The sequence below is a fragment of the Oncorhynchus masou genome, chromosome 12 (genome assembly GCF_036934945.1).
Source record: "Oncorhynchus masou masou isolate Uvic2021 chromosome 12, UVic_Omas_1.1, whole genome shotgun sequence".
Taxonomy (NCBI): domain Eukaryota; kingdom Metazoa; phylum Chordata; class Actinopteri; order Salmoniformes; family Salmonidae; genus Oncorhynchus; species Oncorhynchus masou.
In genome coordinates this window covers 48,069,198-48,088,395 of record NC_088223.1, presented here as the reverse complement: position 1 = coordinate 48,088,395, position 19,198 = coordinate 48,069,198, and the positions used below count along the sequence as shown (strand labels likewise).

At 44.7% G+C, this 19,198-nt stretch overlaps 1 long non-coding RNA gene across 1 annotated transcript in view; it reads left to right on the top strand.

Annotated features, from left to right (window-relative positions):
* The window catches only part of LOC135549120 (uncharacterized), an 87,680-nt gene extending 86,125 nt beyond the window's left edge, over positions 1–1,555 (top strand). The window contains exon 3 of the long non-coding RNA XR_010456945.1: positions 1,008–1,555. This is a non-coding gene — a long non-coding RNA (uncharacterized LOC135549120). The remainder of the gene's footprint in view (positions 1–1,007) is intronic.
* The last annotated feature ends 17,643 nt before the right edge of the window (positions 1,556–19,198 follow it).

The window sequence follows — 19,198 nt, the reverse complement described above, 5'->3', positions numbered from 1 at the left end:
ATTGGTAAAAATGATACTGCGCTCACGTCATCTGAGAGTAGCCATCCTCCCCCTGCATCTGAGCTGCAGCAATTGGTCAAATAATATGCTCTTATTAATACCATACTTGTCGTTTGTTCTTGAGCCCTCATACGTTGCATGTGTTTGACTATGACTCTTGGGCCAGTGTGTCAGGGTGAAAGCATGTTGAACATATCTGTGGAGAGTGTGGGTCAGTTGGTCTTGTTTGATCTGGTTGGACTGTGTGATGGCTGCAGTCCCTGATCCATGTGGTGGTTAACGATACGGCTTGCATGTGATGTCACTGTTGGCCGGCCTGGGGCCTTCCTGCAGATGCAGCCAGGGGAAAGCTGAGGGGACACGTGCGTGTGTGTGTTCCACTGTCGCTGCTGTCAGAAATAGCCCTTTTCGAATCTCCCTTATCTTCAGGGTTAACACGCCAGGGGAAGCTTCCACACTCATTCCCCAGCCTGTCTTCAGGAATGGGAAAGAGAAAGGCCATTTTTTTCTCACGCTGAGTCTCTGATATTGACCAAGTCTATCAGCCTCCTAGACTCTCTCCCTCATCAGTTAAGTGATCTGTTGACCCATTGTCATAGCACCAGTTTTGTCAGGTCATGTTCGCCATCTCCTCCTGTCTCTACGCATAAATGATGCTCTGTAATGGAAGAACCTTATCGGACTTGTACAAACACGGTCACTTCCTGACTAGTTCAGATATCTGAGAAGTCAACAGATCATTCCCCACTGGAAGCTGTATACTGGAAGTTACACACTATGAAATAGGTTTGTTTATTGAAGGTGTAATCTCAAACTGTGGCGACAACAAAAGACAGGGGATGTGTTCAAATGAAAGTGAAATCATTTTAATGCAATTCAGCTGTTGCACTCGAAAAAAAACAAATCATTTTTGAATGGGAAATATAGGCAACCTGTATGTTAAATTAGTAAGCTAATAAACAGACGAATAAATCATCTCTGCTCCTCTCTTTTTGTCATCCTTCTAGGGCCTCCAGGAAAACGGGGAAGGCTGGGAAGACAAGGCGACCCTGGTGATATTCTTTATTCTTTCTATGCTCCTTCAATGTTTTCAATGCTTATCTTCCTCAGCAGTGTGTGTTAATGGGTATGTTGATGTGTGCCATGGGGTAAACCAGGGATCATCGATTAGATTCAGCCACGGGATGATTTTTTCTTGAGTGGATGGCCAGGGAGCTGGAACATAATTACAGATCATTTGTAGACTGCAGACTGACAGCAAGAAGCCCCGAACAGATATAATTTTTACTAAAACATAATAATTTCAAACCTTGCTTATATTTACAGTATATACAATCACATATATCTCTCTATTATGTGTGGGAATACTTTGGAGCAGATTTCTGAAATTAAAATCACTTGAAGCTGACTTAGTCTTTTATGTCCAACAATAAAAAATAAAAATAAAAAAATAAAATAAAAATATATATATATATAGTCAGTTGGGAAACCCTGGGGTAGAGTGTATAAAAAAGACCAACAGATCGGAGTGAACTGTACAGTACCTCCCAATAGTCCCTAGTTGCAGCCAGCCAGGGGAGTTTTGACAGTGTGCAGCTGCAGGCTCCTTGGGTGAATGACTTTTCACCCTGCCAGTATCGCCTGCCTGGCTAGCCTCACTTCTCTCTGTTTCATCTGAGGAAATCCATCCATTCTCAGGAGTAATTGTACACAGACTTACGTATACGCAGAACCCTTTCAGACATGCCTATGGACGGGAATGTATGTTTTTTGGTTTCACACTGTTTGTGGGAATGAAGCCATACGTCTGGTAAAACTTAACATTTTTTCAACGTTCTGAGAACAGAAGTGAAAATGTCTCCTGTTCTGAGAAGGTTTATTTGTAGGTTGCAGGTAGGTTCTGAGAACATTTTACTCTGGTTCCTTGAAAGTTTTCCTCTGAAGTTTTATTAACGCTCTGAGAATGGAAATTATAAGTTGCTTTGAGGTGGGCTTTTTTTGTTGACTTGCTTAAAACTTTCCCTGAATGTTTCAATAAGAAATTACAGCACAGATAAGACACATGAAATTAATTTCCTTTTGCATGAATCATGCATTTTTTTTTGTGACACAGCATCAGTGAGATTCAAACCTATAATCTTCATTTATGTATTCTTGGAATTAGTCCAATGTGCCTAAAGGATGCAGCCAGCCTGCCGTGTTTTTTTTACGCATACAAAGTTGTTTATTTTAGTCTATTCAGATCCCATTTCAAAGGAAACAAGCACTCATTATTGGCCAATTAGTGTGCACGGCCAACACACCTGAACACACTTAGCAAAATAGAGGATAGAGAGAGAGTTTTGTTTATGCTGAGAACGAATGTAAACTCTGCATAAAAAGAAACGTCTCTTTTTCAGGTCTTTCAAAGATAATTCGTAAAAATACAAATAACGTCACAGATCTTCATTGTAAAGGGTTTAAACACTGTTACCCATGCATGTTTAATGAACCATAAACATTTAATGAACATGCACCCATGGAACGGTCGTTAATAAGACACTAACAGCTTACAGACGGTAGGCAATTAAGGGTCACAATTAAGGGTCACAAAACTTAGAACAATAAGAGGCCTTTCTACTGACTCTGAAAAACACCAAAAGAAAGATGTCCAGGGTCCATGCTCATCAACAGGGGTGATGGTCGGAATCACGTTTATTGTCGAAGGAATGAGCATTACACCGAAGCCTGTACTCTGGAGCGGGATCGATTTGGAGGTGAAGGCTCCGTCATGGACTGGGGCGGTGTGTCACAGCATCATCGGACTGAGCTTGTTGTCATTACAGACAATCTCAACTCTGTGCGTTACAGGGAAGACATCCTCCTCCCTCATGTGGTACCCTTCCTGCAGGCTCATCCTGACATGACCCTCCAACATGACAATGCCACCAGCCATACTGCTCGTTCTGTGCGTGATTTCCTGCAAGACAGCGAAGAGCCCGGTTGTCAATCCCATTGAGCACATCTGGCACCTGTTGGATCAGAGGGTGAGGGCTAGGGCCATTCCCCCCAGAAATGTCTGGGAACTTGCAGGTGCCTTGGTGGAAGAGTGGGGTAATATCTCACAGCAAGAACTGTTAAATCTGGTGCAGTCCATGAGGATGAGATGCACTGCAGTACTTAATGCAGCTGGTGGCCACACCAGACACTGGCTGTTACATTTGATATTGACCCCCCCCCCCCCCTTTGTTCAGGGACACATTATTCAATTTCTGTTAGTCACATGTCTGTGGAACCTGTTCAGTTTACGTCTCAGTTGTTGAATCTTATGTTCATACACATGTGTACACATGTTAAGTTTGCTGAAAATAAACGCAATTGACACTGAGAGGACGTTTCTTTTTTGCTGAGTTATATGTTTTTAAATTACATTTTTTGAACATTCTCCAAACGTTACAAAAGTTTTCTTGTAGTTCTTATGGAACGTTTTCTCCACGTTCTGAGAGTGGAATATATGTTTTTAAACAACATTCTTAGAACGTTACTGAACCTTACCAACCGTTTTCATGGAAAGCGGTCTTAATGTTCTTAGAACAGTATGAGAACATGACTTTAAATAGAACCATGTGGAAACCTTTAGGTAACATTATGCTAAACTCCTGAAATTCCCACAGAAGAACATTGTTTATTAACGTTCTTGGAACAACTTGTGAACATGACTTTTAATAGAAACATGAGGAAACATGCAGGAAACATAATGCTAAAGTACTGAAATTCCCACAGAAGAACGTTGATTCTGAACGTTCTCTGAACTATTTGAGAACATTCCAGATTATTTGAGAACATACTATTACTGCTGGCAGGCAGCACTGCCGCAAAAACGATGTTGGCTCTTAGATGGCAATCACCTCACTCCCCAGTGGATACAGTTACTATACGAACTGAGTATGAAATTCAATGAAAATGTACATTAAATGTAACCAATGTTGAAGTACTGAAATTCCAAGTAAATAAAGTTCCTTAAATGTGCTGAGAATGTCCCAAAGTCAAGCAACTATCCCGCAGAAAGTTGTGGAAAGTTGTATGCAAAAGGACCTCAGGACGGACACCCAAGCTCTCACCAAGCTGTAAGAAACATATGTGGGGCGGACTGGCTGGGGGCGGACTACAAAGAGCTGTTGTGGAAGTATGCCATTAAAAAAGGCATATCCACTACTATAATTGGGTTATTTCTTATCACATCCTTTGTTAATAGTGTGTAGTTCAATTTTCTTGGAATGTTCTTTGACATTTACCATATGTGGATATGTTTAGTCTGTGGATATGAAACATGGTGGACCCACATAATCCTATTCACAACGACCGAGGCCAGAATTCACAGGTAATTTATTAGCCGGCAGTGTATCATCAGGCTGTTAAGGGAGGCTCACTAATTACTCCCCTGGGCTCCAGCAATGTGACCGGAAGTTCAATTATTAGAAAAGCATGGAAAGGTGTTCCACTATGATGTCACCTTTCTGTTGATAATAGATCAGGCCATTTCCATGTAAAAAAAAAGACCCATGAAAACCAACATATGAAGTTCATGGGAGCACATCACATTTGGTGTCAAATGAAAGCTAATAGTTTATATATTTGAGAAATGTAATCATATTTTTTTTAAATTATCCAAGATAGAAAGGTACTATCTTGAGCAGAGGGAGCATTGATGGTAGAGCCAGGCAGAGAGGTAGAGACATCTGACAGACAGACCTCGGAGCTCTTCGTCAGGCAAAAAATGCAATGAAAAACACTTTAAAAAAATAGAATATGTACAATATTTACAGAGCTCTCTGTCTAGGCTACCTCACTGCGACATGGCAACCACGGAACCAAGTATAGTTTTGTACAGTACAGTACAGTAGAGCACACCAGAGTAGAGTAATAATGTTCTATATTGTATGGTACTATACTGAACTCTACTGCACTGTTCTGTGCTGTGCTATAGTGTACTGTGCTCTACCGGGATGTCCAAACTTGTGAAACATCGACGTCTATGATTGGTTCAGACCAAATCTGGTCTCGCTTGAGGCGGGGGGGCTCATTATAATAATAACCTATGTTTAGAATAATGCCAAAACATGCAAAGGAGGTAATTGCATTTTTCTACCTTTGTGTATCTATTGAGAATACAACACAATGATTACATCACATATCCATAATTATGTATTTCTGTGTAGTATAGGTCAGGAACCCATGATATCATTCTGTTACCGTCATTCTGTTATCAGGTGTTAATACACTTTGCTTGCTGTAGTTGTAACGTCGGCTTCCAACTCACACTCTCAAACACATAGATCCCCTGAATGCAGCTCACTTTGCAGCCCACAATCCAGCTCACACTCTGAAACACATAGATCCCCTAAACGCAGCTCACTCTCCAGATCACAATCACCTGAATTCTGATCACCTGTTCACACACCTGTATGTCATTTACACACACTATTTACTTCAGTTCTTTGCACCCCATTATTGTGGGGTATTGTTTGTTTTGATACACATTTCTATTCAGACCGCTGTTTAGTTCCATGTAAGTCCTTCCGTGTACCGTAGTTTTTGGCCATCCTCACTAACGACGCCTTTTTGCCTATTCCCTGCCTGTACTTTTGCTTATCAGATTTCCTGTCATCAACCTCTTGCCTGATCTCCCGGACTACGTTATTAGCCTTTTCCCTGCCCGTTACCTTTTTGGAGTCCCTGTGTATGTCCTCCTGTGGTCCTTTACAATTAAACAACTGCTGTGCCCTGCACTTGAAACCAGCACTCTGTCTCCCATCCTATTCATTACAGAAGTTTAATAACCCACTTTTTTTTTCAAACTCAAGGTGTCATATAGCTCACACCCGATTGTTTCTGCAGACATCTTTTAATATTCGTTCAGAGTAGATATGAGGTTTTGGAAAACTGTTACAAAACTTCATTCTGTTGCAAAACTTTACATTTGCACTGCTCTTTGAATGTTCATTGGACATTTTTGAAAGTAGTCCTTCTGCATGGGTTTTTAAATCTTTGCAATCAATTGTTTTTGTTTGGCATACATTTTATGGTGAAAAATAGAAGTCACAGTGTCGTTCTGTTGCCATGGAATTTCCCACCATAGACCTGAGCAAGGGAGGGGGGTTAGTCAGCATGTAGATAAGGGAGGGGTGGTTAGTCAGCATGTAGACAAGGGAGCGGGAGTTAGTCAGCATGTAGACAAGGGAGCGGGAGTTAGTCGGCATGTAGACAAGGAAGGGGGAGTTAGTCAGCACATAGACAAGGGAGGGGGAGTTAGTCAGCACATAGACAAGGGAGGGGGAGTTAGTCAGCACGTAAACAAGGGAGTGGGAGTTAGTCAGCACGTAGACAAGGGAGTGGGAGTTAGTCAGCACTTAGACAAGGGAGGGGTAGTTAGTCAGCACGTAGACAAGGGAGGGGGAGTTAGTTAGCGCATAGACAAGGGAGGGGGAGTTAGTCAGCATGTAGACAAGGGAGGAGGAGTCAGTCAGCACGTAGACAAGGGAGGGGGAGTTAGTCAGCACGTAAACAAGGGAGTGGGAGTTAGTCAGCACGTAGACAAGGGAGTGGGAGTTAGTCAGCACTTAGACAAGGGAGGGGGAGTTAGTCAGCACGTAGACAAGGGAGGGGGAGTTAGTCAGCGCATAGACAAGGGAGGGGAGTTAGTCAGCATGTAGACAAGGGAGGAGGAGTCAGTCAGCACGTAGACAAGGGAGGGGGAGTTAGTCAGCACGTAGACAAGGGAGGGGGAGTTAGTCAGCACGTAGACAATGGAGGGGGAGTTAGTCAGCACGTAGACAAGGGAGGCGGGTGTGAGCATGTAGACAAGGGAGGGGAGTTAGTCAGCACGTAGACAAGGGAGGGGAGTTAGTCAGCACATAGACAAGCACGGAGGGAGGGGAGTTAGTCAGCACGTAGACAAGGGAGGGGAGTTAGTCAGCATGTAGACAAGGGAGGGGGAGTTAGTCAGCACGTAGACAATGGAGGGGGAGTTAGTCAGTATGTAGACAAGGAAGGGGGAGTTAGTCAGCACATAGATAAGGGAGGGGAAGTTAGCATGTAGACAAGGGAGGGGGAGTTAGTCAGCACGTAGACAAGGTGACTTCAGTGTTGAAGACAGAGCCTTTATAAAGCTTGCATATTTTTTATTTTGATTAATTCACCATTTCCAACTCTTTACATGACCATGTGATCAGAAAAAGATGCACACTGTAGGGCTGGCTCAGGGAAGAGGACGCCCCTGCCTTGCATAGTCCCGTGGGACATCTTAATTGGGCATGGGACACAAGCTAAGGCTTGAGCACCCTTTAGCTGGTCACCTTTGATGAGGGTGTTTAGTGATTAAAGGCCGAAACACCCACTGATTCGAAGGCACACTACTGAGGATGTGTCCCAAAATTGACATCTTAACCCAGTCTAAGAAATAAACCTCCCATGCCACTCTGTCAACATCACGGCAAATCTCATGCGAGTGCATTCCATCTATTGGCACAATGGACAGTTTTTAACATCTCATCCTGTGTTTTATGATTCTATCCTATGATAATCAAAAATTCCCAAATAATCAAAAACACTTTGCCCGTGATACAAAATGGCCTCGATGACTAAGCAAGGTTTTAGTGCAAATGGCTGAACTTTCCCCTACAGCGTACTCATCTTCTCAGCTACGATATGGAAAATGAATGTGTCCCAGAGAGAAGATAGTAGAAATTTAGACTACATCACATCAGATACATACAGAGATCCGTAATCCGGACAGTAGCCTGAAATCCATGTCTGGTGCCCAAATGTGGACCACAGATAAAGCTCATCCATGATGTATAGTGGTGGGTGGCGTTGGAGTTATAGCTCTGGAGGGCCTCTGTCTAGGCGGTCTGCAGAGGAGCAGCATATAACATGTCTCCCATGTGTCCCATCTCATCTCATCAGTACATTCTCACGTCCTGGCCTAAGGTTCTGGCCTGCTTGTATCTGGCATCCGTACACAATCTGTCAGTTCTGCCCTAGATAGTGTAGAACACACATGCAGTTACGGGGATGGAGAGGATATGTGCCTCTTTGTTTTCTGCGTGATGACTTTGGCTGCTGCGGTGGGGGGGATTGAGTAAGATTACTTCACTGGCTCCACAACGCCCCCAGCTCAGCGACGGACGTCTCCATAAAAAGCAGCCTTCTGTCTACTGACCTGACTCCACTCGACTTCAGTCCTTGACCCAGCAGGGTTCCTCCTGGCCCGGCCGGGATCCTCATCCTCTGTTCTGGATCCCTTTCTCTCTTGAACCCTTTCTCTCTGGATCCATTTCCCTTTCACCGTGGCAGCGAGAGGACTGGCATCCTAACTATGACAGGGTCGGTAACAGAAGACCCTGAGACGTCTGTCTTCAGTCACTCCTTAGATGTACTATTTGTTTACCTGTTGGAGTAATGCTGTGCTGGACTCTCCTTGAGGTGCCTGTATCTCATTGTCACATTCCATTAGCGATACCAAATCTCGGAAAAGCATCATTATACAGATTTGATTTTGATTTGATTTATTTAGGATCCCCATTAGCTGTCGCCAATGGGAACAATTAGTCTTACTTACAGCTGTGACTAAAGTACTCATGTCCTATTCAGCAAAACAAATACAGGTAAAGCATACTGATTTATGCCATGATGATGTCATGTTAAGAAAATAATATATCAATAGTTTAACCACAAGCAAAATATATTTTTTTTTGCTCTTGCTAATATTATTTCCATATCATGTGTGCTTTGCATTTGACTTGTTTTGATGTAGGCTTAGTGTTCTTTGACATGTCATTATTCTGTCTCTTATGCAGCAGAAATGTATGCCAACGTTTAAACACACAGTCATACAAAAACACACTTGTGGAAGGTGGGTTGGGTTGCTCCCATTGAGATAGAGGACTGTACACTGAGTGTACAAAAACTGCTCTTTTCATGACAGACCAGGGGTGTCAATCTCATTCCACAGAGGGCCTAGTGTCTGAGGATTTTTAGATTTTTTCCTTTCAATTAAGACCTATACAACCTGGTGAGGGGAGTTCCTTACTAATTAGTGACCTTACTTCGTCAATCCACACTCAGTCCTCCGTAGAATTCGTTTGACACGTGACATAGACTAACCGGGTGAATCCAAATGTAAGATATGCTCCCTTATTGATGTTCCTTGTTAAATCCACTTCAATCACTGTAGATGAAGGGGAGGAGACCGGTTAAAGAAGGATTTTTAAGCCTTGAGAAAATTGAGAAATGGATTGTGTATGTGTGCCATTCAGAGGGTGAATGGGCAAGTCAAAATATTTAAGTGCCTTTGAAAAGGGTATGGTAGTAGGTGCCAGGCGCACTGATTTGAGTGTGTAAAGAACTGCAACACTACTGGGTTTTTCCACACTCAACAGTTTTCCGTGTGAATCAAGAATGGTCCAACACCCAAAGGACATCCAGCCAAGTTGACACAACTGTGGGAAGCATTGGCATCGACATGGGCCAGCATCCCTGTGGAACAATTGACACCTTGTAGAGTCCATGCCCCCAATGAATTGAGTCTGCTCTGAAGGCAAAAAGGCTTGGAACTCAATAATAGGAAGGTGTTCATAATGGTTTGTACACTCAGTGTATCTGTGCCATTATGGCAAAATCCATGTTAAAACAGGGTATTCATCTAGAAATCCTCTCTCTCTATGGTTGCCCTCCTCCGGCCCCAAGATAGCTGTAACAGCAGCCTCGCTCTAGTGGTCCTGAATGCTGGCAGGCTGGAACACACACAACACTGCTGAAAACATAGGGATTTGCATTGCCCAACCAGTATCTGTGATTAATCATGTCAGTAGGGGAACATTGCTATTACACAGGCCTAGATATCCTCATTGTGGTGTGTGTAAGTGTGCGTGCAAGCTTGTGTCTGATGCAGGACAGATACACACACACAGGGGAAAAGAACAAAGTCAGGAGGGCAGAGCCTTCTGTAATCAAACTCATTATGCAATCATCATGTCTCGTGATTGCAATGACAGCCGAACAAACAAGGCACCATGGGAACTGAGTTTTTGTTATGACAACGACTGGTAAAGGTTTGTCGAAAATGGAAGAGTAGATGTAAACCATACAGTATCAACCGGTTGGGGCTATTATGGTCAAACAATCAACCTCCCACTGAGTTAGTCACAACTCCAAGGTAGAACATGAAAGTTACCAGGATAAAACTGTTCAGAGGTCATCATCACTAACTGCATTTTTCTATCCTTGTTTGTTTTCTGTTTCAGGATCTCCAGTAAGTACCATTTTCACCACGGTCATTGGGTTTTAGTCGATGTGTATGAGGATAAAGTATGTTTGGTCTGCAGTAACCTGGTGAGCCGTGCTTCAGAAAAGGTAAGTGATTGAACACCTACAGTAGCACATGGGAGGTAACAGTAGGTAAATCGTCAGTTTTTGTTTAGCTTAAAAGTATAATTCACCCAAATTACAAAATTACATTACACATTGGTTTCCTTAACCTGTAAGCAGTCTATGAACAAGGTATGTGTAATAATCACGAGGGGAGACGGAGAGCTGGTTTCAAGCGCAGGGCGCAGTAGGTGTTTATTGCAAAGGACCACAGGAGGAGGCAGGTAGCTGGGTCCAGGGGCAGGCAGAAGGTCATACACAGGGGGTCCAAAAGGCAACAGTACAGGCAGGGAAAAGGCTAGTGACATCGTCTGGGTGATCAGGCAATAGGTAGATAACAGGAAATTTGAAGGCTACAGTACAGGCAGAAAGGCGTCGTTAGTGAGACAGGCAAAAACTATAATTCACAGGAAAACCCAGTGCTCTGAAAGACATGTCACAAAACAAACAATACCTCACAGTGATGGGGTGCAAAGAACTGAACTAAATAGTGTGTGATAATGACATGCAGGTGTGTGTACTTGTCATTAGAATTCAAGCGATTGGGATCTGGAGATTGAGTTGCGTTCAGGGGATCTACGTGTTTGAGGGTATGAGTTGGAAGCAGACGTTAGAGTATGACAGCAATCCAGGCATTGTCTTTTATTTCCCTGGCAGTTTCCATGTGCTAACATTTTAGTATTTGTGGCACAAATGTTATTTAATACAACCACTTGCATAAAAAAAAATAAAAAAAATAACGCAATGTGGCTGACGCAACAGATCAGAACGTTTAGCTTAAAATGTTGATAAACTATTAGGCTATTTCTTCACATTATAAGCTCAGCAATGCGCACGTGGTAGTAGGCTATAAGCGCAAATGTTAGCAGAAAACACCATCATCAAAATTGACTGGAAAATGCAATTATGCATTTAATAAATGTGTGAAATTTGTTTTGATTTAGAATGGACCATTATCATGCACCTGTATCAAAACAGGGGCAGCGGGAAAAAATACATGTAATCTATTCACTTAAAATGCGAATGGAGGACGCTTTTCCCGTGTTTCATTTTCATGCCATCCAGGTAGGCTATACTCCTGTTGTAAATATAAGCAATGTACTTAATATTAGGAAAGTTGAGAAATAAATAAATTAGACCTAGCCTATAGAAAGCTGATGAGATCCTCCTCTATTTAGTAGAGGCCATCACTCTGTTTTCTCGCTCAATTGTATAACCTATAAAAATGTTGCGCAACATGAGCTCATGGGCTCTCATGAAGTGTTTGATTAGATTTTTTATCACATTTGCATTGATGTCAGAGTGATTAGAGGGACAATAGAGTGCTGCATACCAGGCAGTTAGCAGGTTTGGTAGGCTACTAATGACCATCAGCAGCATCAGAGCTTGGAGAAGCCTAATTACCGTGACTAAATGGTCACGTGGTATTTGACTGCCTTCATGACTCGTGGCCGCCGGCGGGGCGGTAACAGCCCTAATGTTAGCAAGGGGAAGCATGTACAGAGAAAAAAGGGTGGGGTTAACACAGTGTCCAATTTTTGGCCAGATGTATACAGAATGGTGTCGTTGGCGTAGATGTGGATCAGGGAATCACCCGCAGCATGTTTTGGTTTAGTTTCTCTGGTACTGTTTCCAAATGCATTTGTGGCATCGTTTAAAAAAACATCTATAATTGACCTTGTTGAGCTTCACAATCAATCTGAGATACTTTGGATGATTTGGATTTAAAAAAAATAATATTGGTTCCTTGACTTAATTTGTCCACTAATAAGAGGAATGTGAGTCCAAACTCTGTGTTCATGACCGAACCACATGTGGGCCCAGTTGGACTCATAGTTCCCCTACAGTATTCACAGAATAGTTGATGTACCTCTTTTGCTTAGAATCCTTGCATCTTCATCCTTCTTTTTCACGCCACTGGTTGTGGAATATTATAATAGTTCATTGAATTGACTTCAAGAGCATTTCAGCACCAGTGCCACACTTGTTAACAAACTATAGTTTTGGAAAGTCGAGTAGGACATCTACTTTGTGCATGACACAAGTCATTTGTCCAACAATTGTTTACAGGCAGATTATTTCACTTAGAATTCACTGTATCACAATTCCAGTGGGTCAGAGGTTTACATACACTAAGTTGACTGTGCCTTTAAACAGCTTGGAACATTCCAGCAAATTATGTCATGGCTTTAGAAGCTTCTGGTAGGCTAATTGACATAATTTGAGTCAATTGGAGGTGAACCTGTGGATGTATTTCAAGGCCTACCTTCAAACTCATTACCTCTGCTTGACATCATGGGAAAATCAAAAGAAATCAGCCAATGCCAAAAGTGTAGACCTTCACAAGTCTGGTTCATCCTTGGGAGCAATTTCCAAACGCCTGAAGGTACAACGTTCATCTGTACAAATAGTACGCAAGTATAAACACCATGGGAACATGCAGTCGTCATACCGCTCAGGAAGGAGATACATTCTGTCTCCTAGAGATGAACGTACTTTGGTGTGAAAAGTACAAATCAATCCCAGAACAACAGCAAAGGACCTTGTGAAGATGCTGGAGGAAACTGGTACAAAAGTATGTGTATCCACAGTAAAACGAGTCATATATCGACATAACCTGAAATGCCGCTCAGCAAGGAAGAAGCCACTGCCCCAAAACCGCCATACAAAGCTTGACTACAGTTTGCAAATGCACATGGGGACAATGATCATCTGATCCTCTGGTCTGATGAAACAAAAATAGAACTGTTTGGCCATAATGACCATCATTATGTTTGGAGGAAAAAGGGGGAAGCTTGCAAGCCGAAGAACACTATCCAAACCGTGAAGCACGGGGGTGGCAGCATCATGTCATGGGTGTGCTTTGCTGGAGGAGGGACTGGTGCACTTCACAAAATAGATGGCTTCATGAGGAGTGAAAATTATGTTGATATATTGAACAACATCTCAAGACATCAGGAAGTTAACGCTTGATTGCAAATGGGTCCTCCAAATGGAGAATAGATGGACATAGATGGCATCATAAGGGAGAAAAATTATGTGGATATATTGAAGCAACATCTCAAGAAATCAGTCAGGTTAAAACTTGGTCGCAAATGGGTCTTCCAAATGGGTAATGACCCCAAGCATACTTACAAAGTTGTGGCAAAATGGCTTAAGGACAACAAAGTCAAGGTATTGGAGTGGCCATCACAAAGCCCTGACCTCAATCCTATAGAAACTTAAAAAGTGTGCGAGCAAGGAGGCCTACAAACCTGACTCAGTTACACCAGCTCTGTCAGGAGGAATGGGCCAAAATTCACCCAACTTATTGTGGGAACCTTGTGGAAGGCTTCCCAAAATGTTTGACCCAAGTTAAACAATTTAAAGGCAATGCTACCAAATACTAATTGAGTGTATTTAAACGTTCTGACCCACTGGGAACGTGATGAAAGAAATAAAAGCTGAAATAAATCATTCTCTCTACTATTATTCTGACATTTCACATTCTTAAAATAAAGTGGTGATCCTAACTGACCTAAGACAAGGAATGTCAGAACGGCATAGACTAAGATACAGTGGATAGTATAGAATACAGTATATACTGTTGTAGAATTATTGTAATAATTCATAAACGTCCGCCTACATTCCTAGGGTTCATAATAAGAAATCTATTTATCTCTTCCAAACCTACTTCACGTCCCTCGGGAATAGTTTAAGACAATGAAGACCCCTTTCCCCTAACTGCCCACTTACTTCCTCGGCAAATAAGAGACTACACTCTCTTTTCCAACCTAGGATAAGGATAACATGTCTTTCAAGAAAAATATATCATTAGCTACGTGACATTTTTTTTCTTGGCCACTCAACACTTTCGCCTAAACTTCCCACTCTGACATCAACAAGTGCTCAATTAATGTCTAACATGTTTGCTCAAGCGACATTTCTTCAGCCTCCTGAGGTTAAAGAGGCAATGTTGTGCCTTCTTCACCGCGCTGTCTGTGTGGGTGGACCATTTCAGTTTGTCAGTGATGTGTACACCAAGAAATTTGAAGCTTTCCACCTTTTCCACCTTTTCCACTGCAATCCAGTTGATGTGGATAAGGGGTGCTCCCTCTACTGTTTCCTGAAGTCCACGATCAGCTCCTTTTATTTTGTTAAACGTTGAGTGAGAGGTTTCTTTTCCTGGCACCACATTCCCAAGGCCCTCACATCCTCCCTGTAGGCTGTCTCATTATTGTTGGTAATCAGGCCTCATGGGTGAACAGGGAGTAAAGGAGGGGGCTGAAAAGGAGGGTCCAGGACCCAGTTGCACAGGGCAGGGTTCAGACCCAGACCCCTTAATGATGAGCTTGGAGGGTACTTGCTGTCAATGAACAGCATTAATACATAGGTATTCCTCCTGTCCAGATGGGATAGGGCAGTGTGCAGTGCGATGGCGATTGCATTGTCTATTGGGGTGGTAAACAAAGTGGGTCTAGGGTGTGAGGTAAGGTAGATGAGATATGATCCTTGACTAGTCTTTCAAAGCACTTCATGATGACAGAAGTGAGTGCTATGGGGCGAAAGTCATTCAGTTCAGTTACCTTAGCTTCTTGGGTACAGGAACAATTGTGACCATCTTGAAGCATGCGGATACAGCAGACAGGGAGAGATTGAAATGTCCATAATCACTCCAGCCAGCTGGTCTGTGCATGCTCTGAGGACGCAGCTAAAAATGCCGGCAGCCTTGCAAGGGTTAACACTCTTAAATGACGTACTCACGTCAGCCACGTAGAAGGAGGGCCCACAGTCCTTGGTAGCTGGCTGTGTCGATGGCACTGTGTTATCCTCAAAGCAGACAAAGAAGGTGTTTAGCTTGTCCAGAAGCAAGATGTCTGTGTCCACGATATGGCTTGTTTTCCTTTTGTAGTCCGTGATTGTCTGTAGACCCTGAAACATTTGTCTCGTGCCTGAGCCGTTGAATTGCGACTCCACTTTGTTTCTATACTAATGTTTTGCAGAATACCTACACTGTTTGTATTCAGCCATATTCCCAGTCACCTTGCCATGGTTAAATGCCATGTCGTGGACATGGTTAATCTTTCCATGGTTAATTTTGCGCGAATGCTGCCATCTACCCATTGTTTCTGGTTAGGGTAGGTTTTAATAGTTACAGTGGGTACAACATCTCCTATACACTTCCTGATAAACTCAGTCACTGTATCAGTGTAATGGTCGTTGTTATTGTCAGAGCCTACCCGTGTCACGCCTTGGTCTTAGTATTTTGTGTTTTAGTTAATTAGGAACCGCCACCATGGACAGACGCCCACCCGGACCCTCCCTATGGTTTTGAGGTGCGTCCGGGAGTCCACACCTTAGGGGGGGGGGGGTTCTGTCACGCCTTGGTCTTAGTATTTTGTGTTTTAGTTAATTCGTTGGTCAGGCCAGGGTGTGACATGGGTTTATGTTTGTTGTATTTCTTAGTGGGGTTTTTTAGTTATTGGGATTGTGGCTGATTAGGGGTGTGTGTTGCATAGGTTTTGCTGCCTGAGGCGGTTCTCAATCAGAGTCAGGTGATTCTCGTTGTCTCTGATTGGGAACCGTATTTAGGTAGCCTGGGTTTCACTTTGTATTTCGTGGGTGATTGTTCCTGTCTCTGTGTAGTGTTCACCAGATAGGCTGTAATAGGTTTCACGTTCCGTTTTGTTGTTTTTTGTATTTATAAGTTATTTCGTGTATCGTCATTTGTTCCATTAAAGAAAATGAGTAACCAACACGCTGCATTTCGGTCCGACTTTCTTTCGACAAACGAAGAACGCCGTTACAGAATCACCCACCACACACGGACCGAGCAGCGTGTTAACAGGCAGCTGGAGCAGCAAAGGGAGGACGTTATGGACAGCAGAGGATTGGAGTATACGACGTGGGAAGAAGTAGACAGGTGGGCTCAGAGAGAGTGCCGGAGCCCGCCTGGGATTCGCTGGAGCAGTGCGAAGAGGGCTATAGGAGAATGGAGTCGAAAAGAAAGACACGGCGGCGTAGAGCGAAACCCGAAAATCAACCCCAAAAATTTCTTTGGGGGGGGCTCAGAGGGAGAGTGGCTGAGTCAGGAGACAGACCTGAGCCAACTCTCCCTGTTTCACGTGAGGAGCCAAGGAGGAGACCAGAACCGGTGTTGGAGGTGAGCGAAGCAGAGACTGTGAAGGAGTTAATGGGGAAATTGGAGGAGAGATTAATGAGGGAGTTGCTAGTTTGGTGCTTTAGGTATAAGATTCGTCCGACGGAGCGTGTCGGGATTTAATGGCACCTGGGTCAGCGCTCCATACTAGTCCTGAGGTGCGTGTTAGTCGGCTGGTGAAAAATGTGCCAGCCTCACGCACTAGGCCTCCTGTGTACCTACCTAGCCTTGCACGTCCTGTGCCAGTCCTGCTCTCAGGCTCTCCAGTACACCTTCACGGTCCAGTCCATCCTGTGCCACCTTCACACACCAGTCCTCCGATGGTAGCTCCCCGCACCAGGCTTCCTGTGCGTGTCCTCGATCCAGTACCACCAGTTCCAGTACCACGCACCAGGCCTTCAGTGTGCCTCGCCTGTTCAGCGCAGCCAGCGCTTTCTCCCTCTCCTGCACTGTCGGAGTCTCCCGCCTGTTCAGCGTTTCTAGAGCCTTCCTCCTCTACAGCGCTGCCGGAGCCTCCTGCCTGTTCGGAGCAGCCTGAGCTGCCAGTCTGCATGGAGCAGCTAGAGCTGCCAGTCTGCATGGAGCAGCTAGAGCTGCCAGTCTACATGGAGCAGCTAGAGCTGCCAGTCTGCATGGAGAAGCCAGAGCTTCCAGTCTGCATGGAGCAGCTAGAGCTGCCAGTCTGCATGGAGCAGCTAGAGCTGCCAGTCTGCATGGAGCAGCTAGAGCTGCCAGTCTACATGGAGCAGCTAGAGCTGCCAGTCTGCATGGAGCAGCCAGAGCTTCCAGTCTGCATGGAGCAGCTAGAGCTGCCAGTCTGCATGGAGCAGCCAGAGTTGCCAGTCTGCATGGAGCAGCTAGAGCTTCCAGTCTGCATGGGGCAGCCAGAGCTGTCAGTCTGCTTGGAGCAGCCAGAGTTGCCAGTCTGCATGGAGTTGCCAGTCTGCATGGAGTTGCCAGTCTGCATGGAGTTGCCAGTCTGCATGGAGTTGCCAGTCTGCATGGAGTGGCCAGTCTGCATGGAGTGGCCAGTCTGCATGGAGTTGCCAGTCTGCAAGGAGCTGCCAGTCTGCAAGGAGCTGCCAGTCTGCAAGGAGCTGCCAAAGCTGTTAGTCTGCATGGAACAGTCAGAGCTGTCAGTCTGCAAGAAGCCGCCAGAGCTGTCAATCTGCATGGAGCAGCCAGAGCCGCCAGTCAGCATGGAGCAGCCGGAGCCGCCAGTCAGCATGGAGCAGCCAGAGGCGTCAGTCAGCATGAAGCAGCCAGAGCCGTCAGTCTGCCAGACTCTTCCAGATCTGCCAGTCAGCCAGACTCTTCCAGATCTGCCAGTCAGCCAGACTCTTCCAGATCTGCCAGTCAGCCAGACTCTTCCAGATCTGCCAGTCAGCCAGACTCTTCCAGATCTGCCAGTCAGCCAGACTCTTCCAGATCTGCCAGTCAGCCAGACTCTTCCAGATCTGCCAGTCAGCCAGACTCTTCCAGATCTGCTATTCGGCCAGACTCTTCCAGATCTGCCAGTCAACCAGACTCTTCCAGATCCGCCAGTCAGCCAGGATCTGCCGGATTCAACTGCCTGGCTGGGCTTCATCTCAGTACTGGGCTTCCTCTCAGTACTGGGCTTCCTCTCAGTACTGGGCTGCCCCTCAGTCCCGAGCTGCCCCTCAGTCCCGAGCTGCCACTCAGTCCCGAGCTGCCCCTCAGTCCCGAGCTTCCCCTCAGTCCCGAGCTGCCCCTCAGTCACGAGCTGCTCCTCAGTTCAGTGGGGTTCTGGGTGAGGACTATTCGGCCATGGTCGGCGGCGAGGGTGGATCATCCCAGGACGCGAAGGGGAGGAACTATGCCATTTATGGAGTGGGGTCCACGTCCCGAGCCGGAACCCCCACCATGGACAGACGCCCACCCGGACCCTCCCTATGGTTTTGAGGTGCGTCCGGGAGTCCACACCTTAGGGGGGGTTCTGTCACGCCTTGGTCTTAGTATTTTGTGTTTTAGTTAATTAGTTGGTCAGGCCAGGGTGTGACATGGGTTTATGTTTGTTGTATTTCTTAGTGGGGTTTTTTAGTTATTGGGATTGTGGCTGATTAGGGGTGTGTGTTGCATAGGTTTTGCTGCCTGCGGCGGTTCTCAATCAGAGTCAGGTGATTCTCGTTGTCTCTGATTGGGAAACGTATTTAGGTAGCCTGGGTTTCACTTTGTATTTTGTGGGTGATTGTTCCTGTCTCTGTGTAGTGTTCACCAGATAGGCTGTAATAAGTTTCACGTTCCGTTTTGTTGTTTTTTGTATTTATAAGTTATTTCGTGTATCGTCATTTGTTCCATTAAAGAACATGAGTAACCAACACGCTGCATTTTGGTCCGACTTTCTTTCGACAAACGAAGAACGCCGCTACAACCCGGAACATATTCCAGTCCACGTGATCAAAACAATCTTGAAGTGTGGATTCCGATTGGTCAGACCAGCATTGAATAGTCCTTAGCCCAAGTTCTTCCTGTTTGAGTTTCTGTCTATAAGAATGGAGGAGCAAAATGGAGTTGTGATCAGATTTGCCGAAGGGAGGGCAGTGTTAGAGTTTTTTTGAATGGTTAATTTGCCTGGGGAGCAGTTGTTGTTTAGGGGTTAACTGCTTTGCTCAAGGGCAGAATGGAATATTT